The 18,608-nt window shown below is 44.9% G+C and overlaps 1 long non-coding RNA gene across 1 annotated transcript; it reads left to right on the forward strand.

The window, feature by feature from the left end:
* The first annotated feature begins 22 nt into the window (after positions 1–22).
* LOC311581725 lies at positions 23–18,204 on the forward strand. The gene is made up of 3 exons (XR_014773864.1): positions 23–3,762; positions 4,029–4,238; positions 17,224–18,204. It is a non-coding gene; the product is annotated as an uncharacterized lncRNA (long non-coding RNA).
* The last annotated feature ends 404 nt before the right edge of the window (positions 18,205–18,608 follow it).

The raw sequence follows: 18,608 nt of genomic DNA on the forward strand, positions 1-18,608 counted from the left end.
ACCTATTCAGGTGCGTCACTATCCTCCCCCCTCTCTCTTTGTGATGTCTAAGGGAACAATCCCCAAGCTGGTCTCCAGCTCAGCTCACTCACACGGAAGCTCCAGTTCATCCCTTTGTGTCTTTTAACTAGAAATGGGATGAGGAGCTCTCGACAGTGGATTTTGAAGAACAGTTTCAGATGGTGGTATGGGGATTCAGAAAGCCTCCAGGGAGCCGGGGAATTTATTAAAAAGGGATTCCCAAGAAGAGCTGTGCAGGAGTCTCGGGAGGGTGTGGATGAGGGAAGACTATAGGTGCCTTCTAGAATGAATTCGAAAAGAGAATTGAGACCTTTCCTAGAGACGAAGAGGCGATAGGGTTTTGGATAAACCTATGCATAATTAACCAGAAGTACCTGGCAAGGCTAGTTTGGGTTTCTTCAGGCAAGATGCCTGAAGTAAAGTAAACCTGAAGAGTTCAAAGGGTTTGTGAAGAGCAGTGGTGTAAAAATGTCACAACCTAGGCTTCTAGGATGGGGTTTCCCTGTGCCTTCTCAAATGTTCACCATGCCCCATGTCCCAGTGACATTGTGGGGTGTGGCTACATCTGACCAAAGTCTTCACCTTGGTATCTATTAACAAGATCTAAAATGTTAAAGAGATAGACACTTGGTGTTTTATAGTTTTAAAATGTCTAAGACAGTTGTTACCCCGTTTTTCAGGCAGGTAAGGAAATGAAGACACAGTAACCGTGGTGAGCACTGCCCTGGTTGAAATGTGAACCCAGGCAGCTACTTTTAGATTTTATGTATAAAGTTAGGACACCCAGTGACCTCCTTCCCTGAGAGGAAGCTTGCAGGTAGGAAGGAACATCTCCTTTAGGAAAAGGCATTCAATTTTCTCTTAAAAATGTATTTCATGTTCATTTTAAAACTTCCAAATTCACCACGGAGGAAGGCAAATCCTGTAAGAATGAAGATTTTCTTAGAGGCGCACCACCACCTGAGTTATGGATAAGTTATTTGTAGCTATAGCCTGTCAGTTCCTATTGTAAATGTGTAGAATTACTCAAGTCCCTTTAAAGATTCTATCTTCTCTCTGAAATAGTTTCCACTCATTGATTTAGCAAACTCTTGCACAATTAGGCCAAAGGCACACGTCGCTCTTATATCTTTCCGACCTATCACACATTTCTGGTGATTTGCAGTGAGTTTTAGGTTTTGTAGAAGTTAATTTAACTTATTTTCTTTATTTCTTTTTCCCTTGTAGTGTTTCCCATTTAAAAAAAAAAAAAGAGCTCTAGCGTCCTTGACACAGAGAGAGGGACCCATGCTAATCTGTAAAACCGATTAGGAGTCAAGCATTCAGTTCAGGTAGAGGAAAGCTAATCTGAATCCCAGGCAAGTCAAAAAAACAAATTGTTCATGTTCCCCCCGTTTCCTCACAGCCTAAGCTGTTGCCTGGGAAAGTGTTGTTCGTATTATAACCCCCAGGTTTGCAACCCCAGGGTTGCATAAGCAGCTCACTTACATAATTGAGAGAAATTTCACTTTTATTTCACAGATTTCTTTCACATGCAGAACTAGATTTGTTTTGCGTTCGTTTGTTTTATTGAGGCAGGGTCTCACTATGTAGCTCTCTTTGGCTTTGAACTTGCTATGTAGACTACACTGGCTTTGAAATCGTAGAGATGTGTCTCTGCCTCTAAGTGCTGGGATTGATGAAGAGGGTCGCCACATCCAGCCAGATGTTTCTCTGCCTTCAGAGGAAATGAGCTGGCTGGGAGAAGGAAGGGGACCAGTGGCGGAAGAAGGGAGCTACCAAGGGGAGGAGATGGATGAATATGAGCAAAGCACAGTGATACTCATTTATGAAAATGTCACAATGGAACATTACTTGGTATACTAAGAAAATACTTCAAACAAAATCATGGGAATGACTGTAAACGATTTTTCAAAATCTCTAGGTAGGTAAATAATATCTATTTTTCTGACTGACAGGATTGGCTAGTCATGGTGGAACATGCTTTTAATCCCAGCAATGGGGAGGCAGAGGCAGGTGGATCTCTGTGAGTTCGAGACCAGCCTGGCCTACACAGAGAGTTCTAGGACATTTACAAAGCCAATATTTTATAAAGTCACAGAAGATGTTTTACAAACATTCTTTTCTTTCAGAAAGCGCTCTACTCCTTTCTCTCGTATTCCTAACCCCACTTAAGGTACATGACCAACTGATGTAATGGGCAGGGTGACAGTGACCCAAGAAGTTCCTTTAAAACTATCAGAACAAGAAGAAACAGGTTGTACCACAGAAGGAAAGTGGCATTCGTGGGAGTTCTCTGATTGTTGTATCTTTTGTATTCTGATAGAGCTATATAGAGAGGACTTAATGAAATAGCAAACCTTATGCTTTAATCATCAAACAGAGCACCTATGCTAAGTTTTCCTTAACTACTAACAATAAAGGGCCTCTGGTTTTTAAAAATTGAAATATGACACCATTTCCCCAAGTCCTGCATGAGCTGGGTTTTGTTGTTTGGCCTCTGGTAATAAGAAGCACGCTTACCTCGCTGCAGACAGAAGCAATAGGCCAGCTGCCCTTCCAGGGGTTGGACTTCAGATGAGGCATCCTGAGGGAACCGGGTTCTTTGCTATGTTCCTGATGGCCAGAAGCCAACAGGAATGACACTGGAAAGCCATGCTGGCATTCAGAGGTAGAAACCAATAAGGTCTCTCAAGACTGGAGAAGTGGATTTAGTGTGTGCAAATCCAGAAACTGTGCATTGGGCTGCTCTGGGTCTTGGGACTGGAGCTATCTAGAACAGCTGTAGCAGACTCGATGAATTCTTCTCCTAATATGATTTTCTTTGGTCATGTGTCTTTCTATTGGAATACATGAAACAACAACACATTCTTCAGCAAATTCAACCTGCAGGAAAGCAAAAGCAAGCCCTTTGATGGTAGATCTATTTTCAGAGAGATTTTCTTCTGCTCTAGCCTTTAAACCCATGGCCTTGCATATGCTAGGCATGCGCTCTACCATGGAACTACGTTTCCAGCCATTTTTAAACTTTTTGTTTTGAGACAGTCTTAATTGCTCAGGCTGTCTTTGGGCTCCCTCTGTAAGCTCAGGCGTGCCTTGAACTGTCAGTCCTCCAGCCCCTAGAATAGATGGAATTTCACTCCTACATCCCCAGAAGCTGGAGAAATAATGGTTTAGTTTCATTGTAGTCTCCAACCAACTAAATAAAAAGTCACAGTAGACCTACCACTTACCTGCCCTTCAAGAGTCTGCATGAGACTCCCCTCGGCCATTCAGGCTAAGCAAAGAACTGCCATCTCTTCACACACAAACAGCTTTGCTGTGCTTTCAGCCACTCTCTTCTGGGTCAGAGAAGAGTCACAGTAGCATAAGAGGGTCTGAGCTCCCTAAAGGCGTAGAGAGCACCAATTGTCACTGGTCCTTTGAGGAAAGTGTGTTGGGAAAGGCTGGGTGGGCTGGACTCTGGAGAGGGCATTAGTGGGCTGAGTTCTTGCCTGGAAGCTATTGCTTCTAAGTTGGCAACAGTTATCTTTTGAAAAGAAGCTAAGGAAGACTTGGTGAGAGTATGTTTTACCCTTCAGGTTCAAGGCCACAGTCTTCAACCTCAGCAAGTGCCTTCCCCACATTGCCTATGGATGGTCTCCGAAGCAGGTGCACACAGCGACTAATTAAGGAGGCCATCCTAACTTCTGCACAAATGGGTCCCTTTATTTCCAATGTCTGCTGTGAGGATCTCACTTAGTAAGTCATGCGTGGCTGTGAATGTGTAAATACGGCTGGGCGTGGGGGTGGGGCAGCACTGTGACTGGTAAGGAAAGAAGAGATCAAAACAGTTTATTTTGACCTCTGCTCCCCAGCCCACTGACCCTGTTTGTCCTGCCTGCTTCCATTCTCTTTCTTGCAGGCTAGATTCCTCCCCCCCCCTTTCTGCCTCTAGCAAGGGCATTTAGGGGGGATCACAATTTGGGGTGTTTCTTTCAATTCCGCCTTTTGTGTTTCCTGTCTAGAACCTGTATTTTCTTTCTACGGACGCCTCATATTTGTTGCATTGAACCCGGTTCCAAGTTACTCTCTGGGAGGAGCCTGTTTCTCCCTTCTGGTACAGCCTGTTGGGTGGTTGCCATGTGCTTAACTCGAGAAACAAGCAAGTGTGGAACATAGATTACCAAGTTCCTCATTATCTACAGGTTTTCTTAAAACACACTGCCGTGCGCATGGTAAGCACCTCCCCCCCAACACATCACATCTGGGGCATGTTTCCCATATTATGTTAGCATGAGTTTTAGGATAAGACTTAGATTCACAGAGTAGGGAGATGAATTGCTTACAGCCATGTAGGCTGACTTCCCACCCATGGTCATTATTTTGTTTACTGATCATATACTATGTCAGGCTACTGTGATGGACACTTTGCCAATACCTTCTGCATCCCCCTTTTTGAGGAAGAAAATGAGGCAGGCTCAGAGAAGTTAAGCAGTCAGGTGGTAGAACTGGAATGAGTCCCTATTCATCCCCCACCCCCATCTCATGCCCCTGTTTATTGATAATGCCTCCTGAGAAATTGCTGCGTGTTTAGCCTTGAATATTTCTAGTGAAGTCCCTTAACCTCTCTCATTTGAAGTTTCTCATTATTGTTATTGGAAAGCCTTGTTAATAATTAAGTGAGCACAACCAATGAGCAAAGCACACTGGTGAGTCTGGGCCTTGAAGGTCAGCTGTAAGTTATTGAGTATGGGTACCCATTAGATCTGGCTAGAGAGTCCCCAAAAGAATGATGCCAAATAAGGCATCTGTGATGTGAAGACTGAATACCAACTGGGCACATTCAATACAAAGAGCATCCTCCAATAAATGAATGTTGATTCTGGGGCTTCGATAGACCCTGTAGAGCCAAGAGAGGTAAGCAGAAGACTGATCTTGTAGATGATGCTTACATTTAGCACAATATAATCAATTATAGCAATTGATGGATATAGGAAGGAAGAGATTCAACCGAAATAGCATTGTATGCCTAACATCAAGGGGGAGACACCCCAGTTGTTAGGCTGTTTGGGATTCAAACTCACCATCAGTACCGTTCAGTTTTAAAATGTGGTAGTAGTCATTGTTACGGCTTCAGTAGCTGTTGAAAATGTCTATAATTGCCTAGGTGCCATTCACTAAACTAAGAGAAGCATATCACACTCTGTATTGATTTCTTGAGTGTGTGCCATTGATCTCACATTCATCTTGTGCCCAGTGTGCAAACCACAAGCATTTGGGGTCACCTTCGCGGCTCCTCTGCACACTTAAGCCATTTCTACACAATAAGCAAGAAGCTCTTTCCTTCCTTCCTTCCTTCCTTCCTTCCTTCCTTCCTTCCCTTCCCTTCCCTTCCCTTCCTTCTTTCTTTCTCTCTTTCTTCCTAGAATCTACTTTTCACTCACTGTTCTATGTCCTTGGAGCCATGATCCCTCTCTGTCTGTCTGTCTCTCTCTGTCTGTCTGTCTGTCTGTCTCTCTCTCTCTCTCTCTCTCTCTCTCTCTCTGTCTGTGTCTCTCTCTCTCTCTCTCTCTCTCTCTCTCTCTCTCTCTCTGTGTGTGTGTGTGTGTGTGTGTATCTGTTTGTCTGTGTGTCTGTCTCTGGGAAGTCTATAGTCAAATGAATGCTAGATGGTGAGAGGGGAGAGAGAGAGAGAGAGAGAGAGAGAGAGAGAGAGAGAGAGAGAGAGAGGGAGAGAGAACTGATTGTTGTTGGTTTGGAACTTCTGCCTTCCCTCCTGTCTCTATCTCCCAGCTGCTGGGGTTACAAGTGGGTACCACTGTCACAACAGGTATATTTTGTTTTGATACAGTCTTTTTTTTGGGGGGGGAAGGGGCAGCCCAGGCTGATTTCTAACTCACTATGTAGCTGAGGATATCATTGAACTCCTATCTTTTTCGAGACAGGGTTTCTGTGTGTAGCCTTGGTGGTCCTGAACTCACTTTGTAGACCAGGCTGGCCTCGAATTCACAAAGATCTGACTGCCTCTGCCTCCCGAGTGCTGGGATTAAAGGTGTGTACCACTGACTGTCAGCCCCACCGTGTTTTAACACAACCATTTTAAGACGATTTACCTGTTCGGCTGTTCTAAAATCAGGACCATTTCAGTACCAACCTCAGTACCATGAAGCACTCAGTGCTGTTCTAAATGATGTGCCGAAGGGACTGGAAAGAGTGCTCAACGTGTATAAACTGACAAGCCTCATAGCCTGAGTTCAGTCCCTGAAACCCTGCAGCGACCCCTGCAGTTGTCCTCTGGTCTCCACATGTGTGCCGTGGCACACAGCCACCAAGCTAAATAAGTCTTAGTAACACAGCAAAACAAACAAACAAACAAAAAACCCTGCACCCATCTCTGACCCTAACCTCGTGGAGGTTAAGGCTGGGTTGAAGGTCTGCGCCATGTAAACCTCCAAGTCCTGAATGGTCCATAACTCGATCACCCTTGAGAGAACTGGCAGTCCTGGAGAACTGCCCACCTGTTCTGTATGTACACCACCGGGCTCACTCACTCGTAGGTAACAAACGGACCTGGAAGCCGGTGAGTGGGCCTTCATTTCCGACTTGACGTAGCATGAACGGCCATCTGTGCAGTTTTCAGACTTCCTGACTACACCAGCCTTGTTTATGAGGGCTGCTTGGGAGGAATAGATTGGCTCTGTGGGCTCCCATTCTGTCCTATATTTCCAGCTCTAGAGTGCACTGGAAACTTCGAGAGAGTGTTTCAGGCCAGGCACTCAGCAGTGAACACTCTTTACAGCCACTTAGGGAAGACGAGGGGCTGCGGAGCTAGTCGATGCAACAGCGCAGCGCATTATGTTCTCAAATTACTTTTCGGTTTCAGCTACTAAATAATTGGATGTAGGTGATGCCAAACTACATATTAAGGTTTTAAGATTTATATGAGTATTTTTCTTGCATGTATGTCTTTGTACCACATGTGTTCCTGGTGCCTAAGGGGATCTGAGAAGCCATCAGATTCCCTGGGATTGGAGTTAGGGATGGTTGTGAGCTGCCCTGTAGGTGTTGGGAATCAAACCCATGTGCTCTGTAAGTACAGGTGCTCTTAACTACCGAGCTGTCTCTCCGGCCCCGTTGTCAGGTATTTGAAACAAAAATCAGAAATGAAGTTCAAATATGTCTCATATAAAGAAAGGAATTCTCATGAAAAAGAGATTGAGAAATACCAAAATTTACTTGTTCTTTATAATTAAAAATATTAAATATACTAATGCTCTACAGTATTTTTTTTACACTTGCCATGCCGACTTTGCTGTGTAGAGTGGCCTGCTGTGGGGAGACTTGTGTTAAGTATAGATACTAACAGTGAAAGGGCTAAGTTGAGATGGAGAGCATTTCTCTGTGTGAGTTGGATGAGTTGGATGTGGAAATGGTCAGCCACAAGTTTCCATAGAGAGTGTTGTCATTAAAGCTGATATGATTTTTAAAATCCTGCTGCTCCCTGCTTGCTGATGGTGTTCTACTGACAGTAAGTGGAGAGGGAGCCCAGTGGAGGGGACAGCATTTGAATTCTGTCCTGTGTAGTTGGTAGTGCTTGGTTTGAGAGAGAAAAGGCATGTGCTACCTGCCCTGCAAGAGGAGGATTCATTTTCCTAGCTCACTGGTAAACTGTGAGCTGCCCGGGAACCCTTGCACTTGGTTCACTTGCACAAAAGCCTCACGTGCTTTTCTTCCAGTCTCCCTCCGTTCACGTCTCCGCTTAGCATCTCCCATGCTTCCACTATGGGGTGTGATATGGCTCTGTTCGTTTCTCCACTGACGAGACACAAGATCCATAAAGGCAGGAGCTCTGCTCCACGTTGGTCTTTCTCCAGTGTCCGGCACAGAGTGTGTAAACGATGACCGGCCCTGGACCAATTAAAAGGCTCTCGAGCGGGCCAGTGAGGTGGCTCAGAAGATCAGGGTGCTTGCCATCAAGGTTAACAGCCTGAATTTGGTTCCCAGGGGCTCAGGTGTGTACACACACACACACACACACACACACACACACACACACACGCACACACGCACACACACACACACTACACACACACTAAGATGCAGTTACGGTTCTTCTAAATGCGCCTAACCTCAGCTCGGAGCATTTGTGTTGACAGTGATTGGGCAGAGTCTCCACACCTGCTAAACCAGAAGTAGAAAACCCAAAAGCTGTTGACTGTGAACCTCAAAGACCAGGGCAGTGTTTCTACTCTTCACCCTCAGTCATTTGGGGACACAGCGAGAGGGAGTGGGGGAGAAGAAAGACACTTACTGGAGAGAAACTACACAGAACACAGGCCATTTTGGTGGAAAGAGGCCCAGGGTTTTAATTTGAAATTTAAAGGTCAATTCGAACAAGGTAGTTTGTATCAAAGGGAATTCTTGAAATCTCGGCCTATTAATAGCATCACTTAGCACCCTTGCCACTCAGCTGTGTTTCACTGTGTTTCCACCTTTCCAGAAATACAATAAATGTCAGTGCAGTACAGTATCAAATGAAAAATCTACACTGTGCCTTTGGCGTGAGCTTTCAGCACTCCCGGATCTTCCTGGAGGGAGCTGGTTTTAAACCCTAGGAGTTTCACAGGTGGAACAAGCCTCTAACACTACTAAATTAGGCCCTGGTAAGGCACAGCCAAGCATGCCAGACACAGAGAGACACTTGGGTTTCCGTGGAAGCCATGTCCACTGCCTCGCACTGACAGTTGGGGTGGCCTGCTATGGGGATGCACACATGACCCAGTGGCAAAGCCCTGTGTGGGGAAGGGGGAGAGGGAGCAGCCAGGTCTCCGCTGCAAGTAGGTTTATTGAGTGCGGTTCCCTGGGAAGCTGATAGATGCTGTACCTCCTTCAGGGGCCATGTGACCTGGAGGCCTCCTGCTGAGCACTGATGCTAAGGGTGAGGCCAGTGCTGGAGCCCAAAGTTCAGGAAGAAAATGTGCTCTGAGAAATGTGGGTCTGTGCGGTGGAAGACAGTCTGAGCTTGGCACCAGAAACAGACAAGGGGAATCGAGATAGTGTTTTGCTCCGTTGAGACTGAATGTCCTTTTCCCCCCGGTGTGTCAGCAAGAAAATTATTAAAGTCTTGTAAATGTTTTTTTTTTTTTAATTTGAGACAGGGTTTCTCTGTGTAACCCCTGGTTAACCAGGAACTCACTGTCCACACAGTGTCTCTGCTTCCCAAGTGCTGGGATAAACGGCGTGCACCAATACCATTCACCTGATAGTATTGTATTTGTAAAAGTTTGCACTTGTGTGTGTTTTAGTGTGGTGACACGGAGAGGCTGCAACTAGCAACAGCTCCTGGGCAAAGAATAGTTTATGCTTTGTTGCCTGGCCTTTTCAGGAGCATCGTTCCAAGGTCATGGCTTCTCTCTGTGCTCTGCATGTTTTCTGTCGGAACAGAGTCTCTGATGACACTTAGTCTTGAGTGCAAAGCGTATGTGCAAATGTCCTGCTATCCTTTCTGTGAATTCAACCTCCCCCATGTAGGGGAACGTCCTTCCTGTGGACCAATCCCACAGCTCAGCCACACGCAGGAACATTTTGTCAGATTTCCCCCAGCCCGGATCTGCCCTGTGGAAAGGTGGGGGTGAAGAGCCTTGAGCTTGTTTCTTCATATGATAGCTGAGGCCCACACTTAGTCCTCTCTTCTCTTCATAAACGGCCAACAGCTTTACCCGTGTGCTGCACGGGAGCCAGGACAGCATGGCAATGATCCCTGGGAGGCGATGGGGGCCCCTGTACCCTGTTTCCTCAACCTCTTCCATTATTCTGTGCTGGGCAGCTCCCTCACAAGGCCTAGAGGTGCAAAGAGTGAACTCAAGATCACACAGCTACCTTTCTGACCATTCCCCCCCCCCCCCGAGATTAGTTGGGTGTGCTGGCGGGGGGAGAGGGGGAGAAGCAGGGTGCAGCTGTCAAAGAACCTTAGCTTTCAGGTCAGACTGGCCTGGGTTTGAAGTCTAACTTTGTCATGGATTAGACATTTAACTTTGTGCAAATTGTCTAATCCTTTTATCATGTGGCTTTACTGTAAAGTCATGAAGACTGACAATGTGGAGTGTGCCAGCCACAGAAAGATCAGTAAGAGGAAGGCGGCTCTATTACTTTAGAGTCCCACCCCTTAGCAACAAAAAAGCCTGGGTACAGTGCTGCTGTGAAATAGCTTAAGGTGATAGGCTTTCCAGGGCCTTCATCTTTTAATAGGTAATGCCTGAACCCAAAAAGCCATTGAGGTTTAAAGGGATGAACCCTTGGCAGTGGGTGGGCAGTGGGCATCAAGTTCGCTGCAGGGAGAAAGATAAGTGTAAAGGAAGCTGAGCTGGAAGGTTTTGCCGCTCAGGAGACCTCAGACAGATGTCCCTGCCTGGGTACCAGCAGTCAGCCTCAGCGGGGAGGATGGTCATCCCGGAGAAACCCTGGCTGCATCTGCCATCGTGAGATGGAGGCAGCAACTGGAAAGTGGGGACAAGAAACGAGGTTTGATCTGAGCAGCTCCCCTCCGTATTATCTGTAGGAGATGTGTCTTAGGGTTACTATTGCTGTGATGAAACACCACAGCCAAAGGAGAGGAAAGGGTTTATTCTGCTTACGCTTCTGTAGCACTGTTCATCATCAAAGGAAGTCAGGACAGGAAGCCATGGAGGAGTGCTGCTTACTGGCTTACTCTCATTGCTTTGCTCAGGGATGACACCACCCACAATGGGCTGGGACACACACACAAACACACACACACACACACACACACACACACACACACGCACCAATCACTGATTGAGAAAATGTCTTATAGCTGGATCTTATGGAGGCATTTTCTCAACTGGGGTTCTCTCCTTTCTGGTGAATCTAGCTTCAGTGTCAAGTTGATATAAAACTATCCAGGACAAGGTGTCAGGCTACAGAACCTGGAAAAGCCGGAGCTGGGCACAGACAACTCCAACATAAAGGAGGCTGCTTCTGCTCTTCCCTTTATGTCTGGCAAAAATAGCTCATCAAGATGTCAGTCATAATTTGTTCTAATTTGCATAAAAAGGTGTTAGTTTTGTTCTAGTAAAGGATTTCTAGGGAAAGAGAGCTAGTTCCTAAACTATTGGCTAAATTCAAACTTCTCTTTAAGTGGTTTTTAAAATAAAACTGAAGCTGTTTCATGCATTTGCCATGCGTGTATAAATCCCATCCTACTGGTTTCCCCCCCCCCCCAATGGTGCTATTGCCTCAGAGGAGCAGCATTCGTCTTTGTCACTGTGTTTCAGTGACATCTCATCCCATCACAGTGGCTCCCTGCCTGGAGGGCATGAGTTGCAAACATTATGATTGGCCACTTAAAAATTCTCCTTTGTTTACTTGCTGTAAATTCCCAAGGATAGAATTAGAAAGTAAAACATGTAAACAATTGGTGGCACCGGCTTTTGTTTTGTTTTGTTTTGATCAAATTTGCTTTTAAGAAAATTAAAACAAAAACAAAGTCCTAGATGTTTCCCTTCACTGGTACGTCAACTTAAAGGCTGTGTCAGCCCGATTACTGCTTATCCCAAGGGGTTCCCAGATGTGTGGAGACCTCTCTGCCCAGGACCCTGGAGTGTGTGCATGAAGGCTGGGACTTACCTGAAAGGCAGAGGGGAGATGCCTGCATGCTGGCCTGAACCCTAGAGAGAGGCCAGAGAGGAAATGCAGCATCTCCTTGCTTAAAAGAAAAATATTCCATAAAGGAGGGGTCAGAGGGAGCAGAGTTGGACATCATTATAGACGATAATTTCGTAAGATCTTTCTGTAACTAAGAAAAAAAAAAACAAACTCCAAAACCCCTCCATTTCTGCAGTTGTGCTTTGCTGCAGCAAAGGATGGTGGTGAGTTTCTCACAATTTCTTTACCATACTAGCTACAGACCACCAGTCCCCAAGCTCCTAAGGGCAGGCACAGCCTAGCATACCGCCACTGTGGTGCAGTCACCTGGGTACCACACATCATAGGAGCCCAATATAGGCCAGATTCATAAATGAGTGAATGTGCTGCTCCTAGAAATTAGGAGACTTTCCACCAATAAGGCAGCTCAGGCCTGCGTTTCCAAAGGGATTTCCAAGCGTGGTGTGTGTAGCTTTTTTTAGAAAACATTTCACAGTGACCATCCAAAAGATTGTTGAGGCGATATCATACAAGAACAGCAACAACAGCTTAATTCTGGAAAATTCTTTTACGAAACAAAAAGTTAGTCAGCAAATCTGTGAGAAGTCCCAGGATCATTTTGAACTCCGTTGGTGCCCTTGCCGGGCTGAGAGGAGGGAGACCTGATGAGTCAGCATGCATCCTGCACTATCGCGTAAATGGTTCACATGCATTAATCATCAGACGGCATGCAGGGCTCCACCCATTCTTCCTTTCCACTTTCAACACAGTCTTCCACGAATTCTCAAAGGATGCAGAAAAGGTTTTGTAAAAACATGAATAGGATTTCCTCACTTTCAGTACTCATGTTGTGGTGTGTAGCTGCTGGTTTCCTTGATATATATCCTTTGTGTCTCTAGCCCTCTCTCCCCCTTATTTTTATTTTTAATTTATTTCCTTGTTATTGGATATGGCAGTCTTCCAGGGTGTGTGCCTACATGTCAGAAGACGGCACCAGATCTTAGTATAGAGGAGCCACCATGTGGTTGCTGGGAATTGAACTCAGGACCTTTGGATGAACAGCCAGTGCTCTTAACCTCTGAGCCACCTCTCCAGCTCCCCTCCCTCTTATTCTCTCCCCACCTCCCTTATTCTTTTAGTTTATAGTTTTGGTTTAGTTGTTCTGGCTTGGCATTATATTCTATCATTTGCTGCCAGTTTTTTAGCACTACTGGATTATATTTGCTTGTTTTATTTAAAATTATTTTCTTGGACACTTCTGCAATTTTTGTGCTGTGTATTTTGTAGTAGATTTTTTTAAATAGCATTTAGGATATAGTGAAATCATAGAGTGAACTAAAAAAGGCTTAACTTTCCCCAAGGTCAGAATGGCTGATGTGCACAGATGACCACACAGTACATTTTCCACAACTGTGCTCTCCACTGCATTGGGGATTTAACAGTGTCCACAAGATTGTTACAAAGTTAAAGACAAGTTATGTGATTTTGATACTAGATTAAACAAACAAACAATTCTCTGGTTATGGAAGCACAGGCCTGTAACCCCAGCACCAGATACACATAGGTAGGAGGGTTACAAATTCCAGGCCAGCCTGGTCCACATATATGTTCAGGCCAACCACAACTACATTGTCTTTGTTTGTTTGTTTGTTTGTTTGTTTGTTTTGTTTTGCTTTTGAGACAGAGTTTCTCTGTGTAGCCTTAGCTGTCCTGGACTCGCTTTGTAGACCAGGCTGGCCTCGAACTCACATCGATCCACCTGCCTCTGCCTCCCGAGTGCTGGGATTAAAGGCGTGCGCCACCACGCCCCGGCCCCAGGCATTGTCTTAAGAGAACCCAAACCAGCTAAACAACAACAACAACAACAAAAAAAACAAACAAACCAAACCAACAACAACTAAAAATGAACTAATAAGTAGTTGTCCCTTCCTTATGAGGGAGATTGAACCTAGGGCACTTTGAATGCTAGGTAAGGGCTCTATCGTATAGCAAACCAATCCCGTTAACAACTGTAATGAATTCAGAGCAATGGGACCATAGGGAAGCTGCTGTCAAGATGATCAGGGACAAGGGGTGATGCTGCACCAGCACTGCTGTGTAATTGTTTTAGATGGTTTTAAAGAAAGTAATAACAGTCTCTGTCCAAAACTCTAACTAGAAAAGGGAGCAGGCATTTGCCATATACTTTAAAAACCAAGATTCCAGCCAGGTGGTGGCAGCACACCTTTAACTCTAGCACTTGGGAGGCAGAGAGGCAGGTGGATCTTTATGAGTTTGAGACCAGCCTGGTCTACAGAGGAAGTCCAGGACAATCAGAGCTACATGGAGAAACCCTGTCTTGAAAAACAAACAAACAAACAAAGAAAAGAAAAAAAAACCACAAGACTCTGTTAAAAAAAAAAATCTGGTAGCCCATAGGCACAGGCCTATGATCTCAGGAGTTGAGACAGGAGAACAGTGATTTTTAGGCCAACTTGTGCTATTACAATGAGCACAGTGAAGCCATGTTTAAAAAAAAAAAAAGCAAAAATAGAGGTTTGGCTCATTGCAAGACACATACACAAATCATCAGCTTTACTTCTGTGATTACATGTGTGAACATATTCTATTCACAAAATTAAAAGGACCAAACATTCATATTAGAGTACAAGGAACTAGGGAAACATCCAACAGTTTATCAAAGAATCTAAAAAGTGTGGACATTGTACCATTTGTGTATAACTGTCAATTCCTAACAAATTCAGGCCCACTTAATACAATCCAAACCAAAACTTGCAGGCTTGCTTTCTTTGGAGATGGACAAAGGTTTATTGATTTTGGGAGACATGGTCATGAACTTGCCTTACCCAAGAGGAAATAAAGTTTACCAATGAAAGTATAAAATGAAAACAGCCTTGCTGTGGCACAAATGCAGTGGAGGCCAGGGAGAGACTGACCACATTTGAGAACTTAGGGGTGTAGCTCCAATCTGGTAGCATGTATGATGCCCTGTGATCCTCAATATCACACACACACACACACACACACACACACACACACACACACACAGATGTGAACACATGTGTGACGGGATGTGTGGTTCAGTTGACTGAAAAAGGATAGATATTAATTAGCTCTTCATCTGAATATTTGAGGAGATAAAAGTTGAGAGTGAGATTGTTCATCTTAAGTCTTAATTCTTGGTTTTAGCAAATAGAAAAGCTTGGTGAGCCCTTAAATTCTATACCCCACAGTTTTCTCATCTATGTTAACTCTACACATATTTTTCAGAATGCCTAGCTTGTAGAAATTGGTTGGTAAATGTGAGTTATTATAATTGCTCTTATTATCCCACACTCTGATAAAAACAAACTCCAGGTTGATTAGAAATATGTGATAAAAATAACAGAAAAAAATGTGGAAGAGTATTTGTAAAAAGAATCTTAGCATGGAGGAGATTTGAAAGGCAGAGAGACAGGAAGCCACCAGCCGTAAAAAGGGAGTAAAATACAGCAACATAAGCACTGAATGAAGAGTGAAAAATGAGTGAGCCTCAGTATTGCTACTGGAGCTCCCAGAAATGCTACACCAGCTGACAGACAAATTAAAGTGAACTTTATACAGGCATTTTGACTTGGAAGTCTTACTTTTGAAAATCTTGCTCATAAAGCACAAATCTCAGTATAAAGGGCATAGATGTTTAAGGAAAAATTGAGGGAGGAACCAATTCTTGGAAGACATTATAAAGTTCTGTGGGACCCCAATTAGTTCCCATCCAAGTGAGTTGTCCTGGCAGGGTGCACCTGAGCCCTGGATTGTCTCTGGCTTCCTGTCTTACACCTGCTGTGACTCTGTGATGCCATGATGCTTACAGCCAGGAAGCCCTCCCTGACCTGATGGCACCTCCTCCAAAATGTAAGCCAAATATTCCTTTCTCTGTAAAACAGTCAGGTATTTTCATTTGTGATAACAGAAAGTCGATAGCTGCACCGTGCTGGTCTCTCTGGGCGTGAGGCGCTTGTCAACGCTGTTGCCAGGCGGCTCTCCTCTTCGCTGGTGTGTTCTGGGGTTTTGCGTTCTCTGCTCTGCTTATCTGCCTTCCAGCTCTGTATTGCTCATTGGTGGCCCCCCGATCCTCTTCTCTTTGATAATTTCACTTTATCCCTCTCCTTTGGAAAAAAAAATATCAGCACAGTGGCAGTCTCTGGACCAGAAGGAGGCAAGTGTGCATGCTCAGCTAGTTGCCTTGAGTGAGAAGCCTTTAATTTTGTGTTATCAATAAGGAGTGGGGGGAGGGGCAGCTCTGCATACACATGCATCGACCTGTATAGATTTCTCAGAGGGCAGAAGATACTCGAGGTATACACAAGAGTTAACATTTGACTTGTCAAACATTGCTTTGTCCTTGACTAGAAAGCCCCGACTGTTGTGAATAAAATTACCTCACAACCGTGGGGTGACCAGAATCAGCCGAGCAGCCTTTCGTCATCATCCTCCTCTGTCCACTTTGAGCTACTTTTCCTCAGAGAAGGTAACACCCCCAAACTGGTGAAGGAAATGACCTTCACGGGTCTCCAAACCTACAGCCTTTTCAACTGCAGAGGGCTAGGAGCAAATAACACCAGTTCAGGGTTTACAAAGTCCACTGGACTGCTAGCTCACCTGCTGTCACACTGCCTCACAGACTTGGGAGGCTTCCCTGCAATTTTGTTTTCTCCATTCTTGAGGTCTGAAGTTCCAGATCAGGGTCCCTTAGGGTCAGTTTCTAGTGAGAGCTCTTCCTGGCTGGCAGACAGCTGCCTTCTCACATGGCAGGGGTGGGGCGGGGGTAGGGGAGAGCACTGTTGCTTCTAATAAAAGGATGCCAGCTCAGTGGCATTAAGAACACACCTTTATGAGTTTGTTTTTAAAAACTGCTATTACCTCTCCTCGGCCTCACATGCACCTGCAGGCACGCTCAAGATTAAAGCTTCATCCTGGGAATGTGGGGAGGGACACCATTCAGTCTTTTTATTTTTACTTTTTATTTATTGTTTATTTTTTTACCATTCAGTCTTTAGCAACTATTTCTCAGATTTCTTTGTTAGTTTTTTAAAAGGCTGATGGAGAAAAGCCTGTTTTAAAAAAAAAAAAAACTACATCCATGTGTACCTGTGTGACATTGAGAGGGTTAAGGAGATTTGAAAGCTATCTTAGTCCTCTTGCTGTGTACATGTTTATAAAATCATTTCCTTTGCTTTTCTGCTGGCCAGTGGGGAAAGCTCATTAACAGTCAGTGGAACAGCATGTCCCATTATCAACACACTAAACCGCGGGATTAACAAATATTCTAGCAAAAGCAATCACATTTATTAATGTTCCCACAGAGCTGTGGTCTGAAACAATAAACTTAACCTTAATAACTTGATAGCCATTAATCAAATAAATGCATGCCTCCATCTACTCTTCCTGGTATATTACAGATTCCCCAGGAATCAAAGGAAGGAGGAAATAAATATTTTATTTTTTTTTAAAGGGTGACTTTTGAAAGAGAAGAAGTTGAAAATATGCAAGCAATTAATTTGTATTTCCTCCCAGCTTATGCTTCAGGCAAACCACTGCACAGATTCGACGAGCCCAGTTTTCTCCATTGCTGATGACATTACAGAGCTGAGGAAGAACCCACGTGATTGAAGGAAAGGCTGGCAGGGAAGTCCAGAAGACAGACAGGAAAGAAAGAGGTCTTTTCCCACCCATTCACCAGATATAATCCAGGACTCCTTTTAAAAATCCAGTTGTGATGGATAATATTAATTATCAGCTGAACAGAATCACCTGGGAGACACAGGCCGTTATCTTGATCGTATGGAAGGGAAAGACCACTGCGGGCGGTACCATTCCCTGAGATCCCGGAGAACTGAGTAGCATTCACTGCTTGCTGCCCCTCGACTGTGGATGCGATGTGACCATCTCCCTAAATTTCTGCCCCTGTGACTTCCCTGCCACGACGGATTATAATCTGGAACTGAGCCAAATAAATTCCCACCGGGCTTGCTTTGCCCGGGGCATCACAGCAGTCAGAAAAGAAAGGAGGAGGTCAGGGCCAGAGCCTCTCAAAGTGATTTCACTTAAGCTCCTCACGGACCCTTCCCAAATGAAGAAATCAGAGAGAGGTGAGGGGTCAGAGGGAGAGAGAGAGAAGACAGCACTTGACTCGGGCAACAGAGTGAGTGCGGGGTGGTGATTCAAGTGCACAGCCTCCAGTCTTTCTAACACTGCACATGGTGCTGTGGCCCATTCCTGCAACTGTTTCCTAACTCCCTGAAGGCCGAGGCCAGGCTGTCTTGTCTGGCCCATTGATCCTTGCATCCCTCATACCCTTCTCCAGGGTGCCCCCTGGTGGCCAGCGTAGGGGCAGGGCACTTCCTGTTCTCTTCACTTGCCCTTTGGTGTAACCAGCTAAGAGTTTGTTCATTTCACTCCAGCTAGGTCTCCCTTTGATGCTAGATGCCACCATGTTATTGTCTAATCCCTTGCTTCCCATGATTCCCTCCAAACCACTTTCCATGTGGCAAGCAGGGGGTGGTCTATGAGAATTAAATCATACCTTCTTGACCAGAATAAAATCTCCAGCCTTACTGTGGCCTCTAAGCTCTACGACAACTCCCCTCTCTACTGCCTTGTCTCGGGCACCATATTCTATGCCACTTCTGCCCCCCATTTCTTCTTCTCTCCTCACTCTCAATCATCACAGAAAAATACATACATAAGGAAGCATATAAACAAATGCTCACTGCATCCTTGTTTATATGCAGCCTTTTAGGGTAGCCTCATGCCCTGCCCAGTAGGAGCACTGGGTTAGTGTCTTCATTGCTTTTCTATTGCTGTGAGGAGAAACGATAAAGAAAACAACTTAGAAGAGAAGTTTTATTGGGGCTTACAGGTCCAGTGGGTGAGTCTGTGGCCATCACAGCAGCAAGCAT

The sequence above is a fragment of the Acomys minous genome (genome assembly GCF_964271855.1).
Source record: "Acomys minous genome assembly, chromosome: 13".
Classification (NCBI taxonomy): domain Eukaryota; kingdom Metazoa; phylum Chordata; class Mammalia; order Rodentia; family Muridae; genus Acomys; species Acomys minous.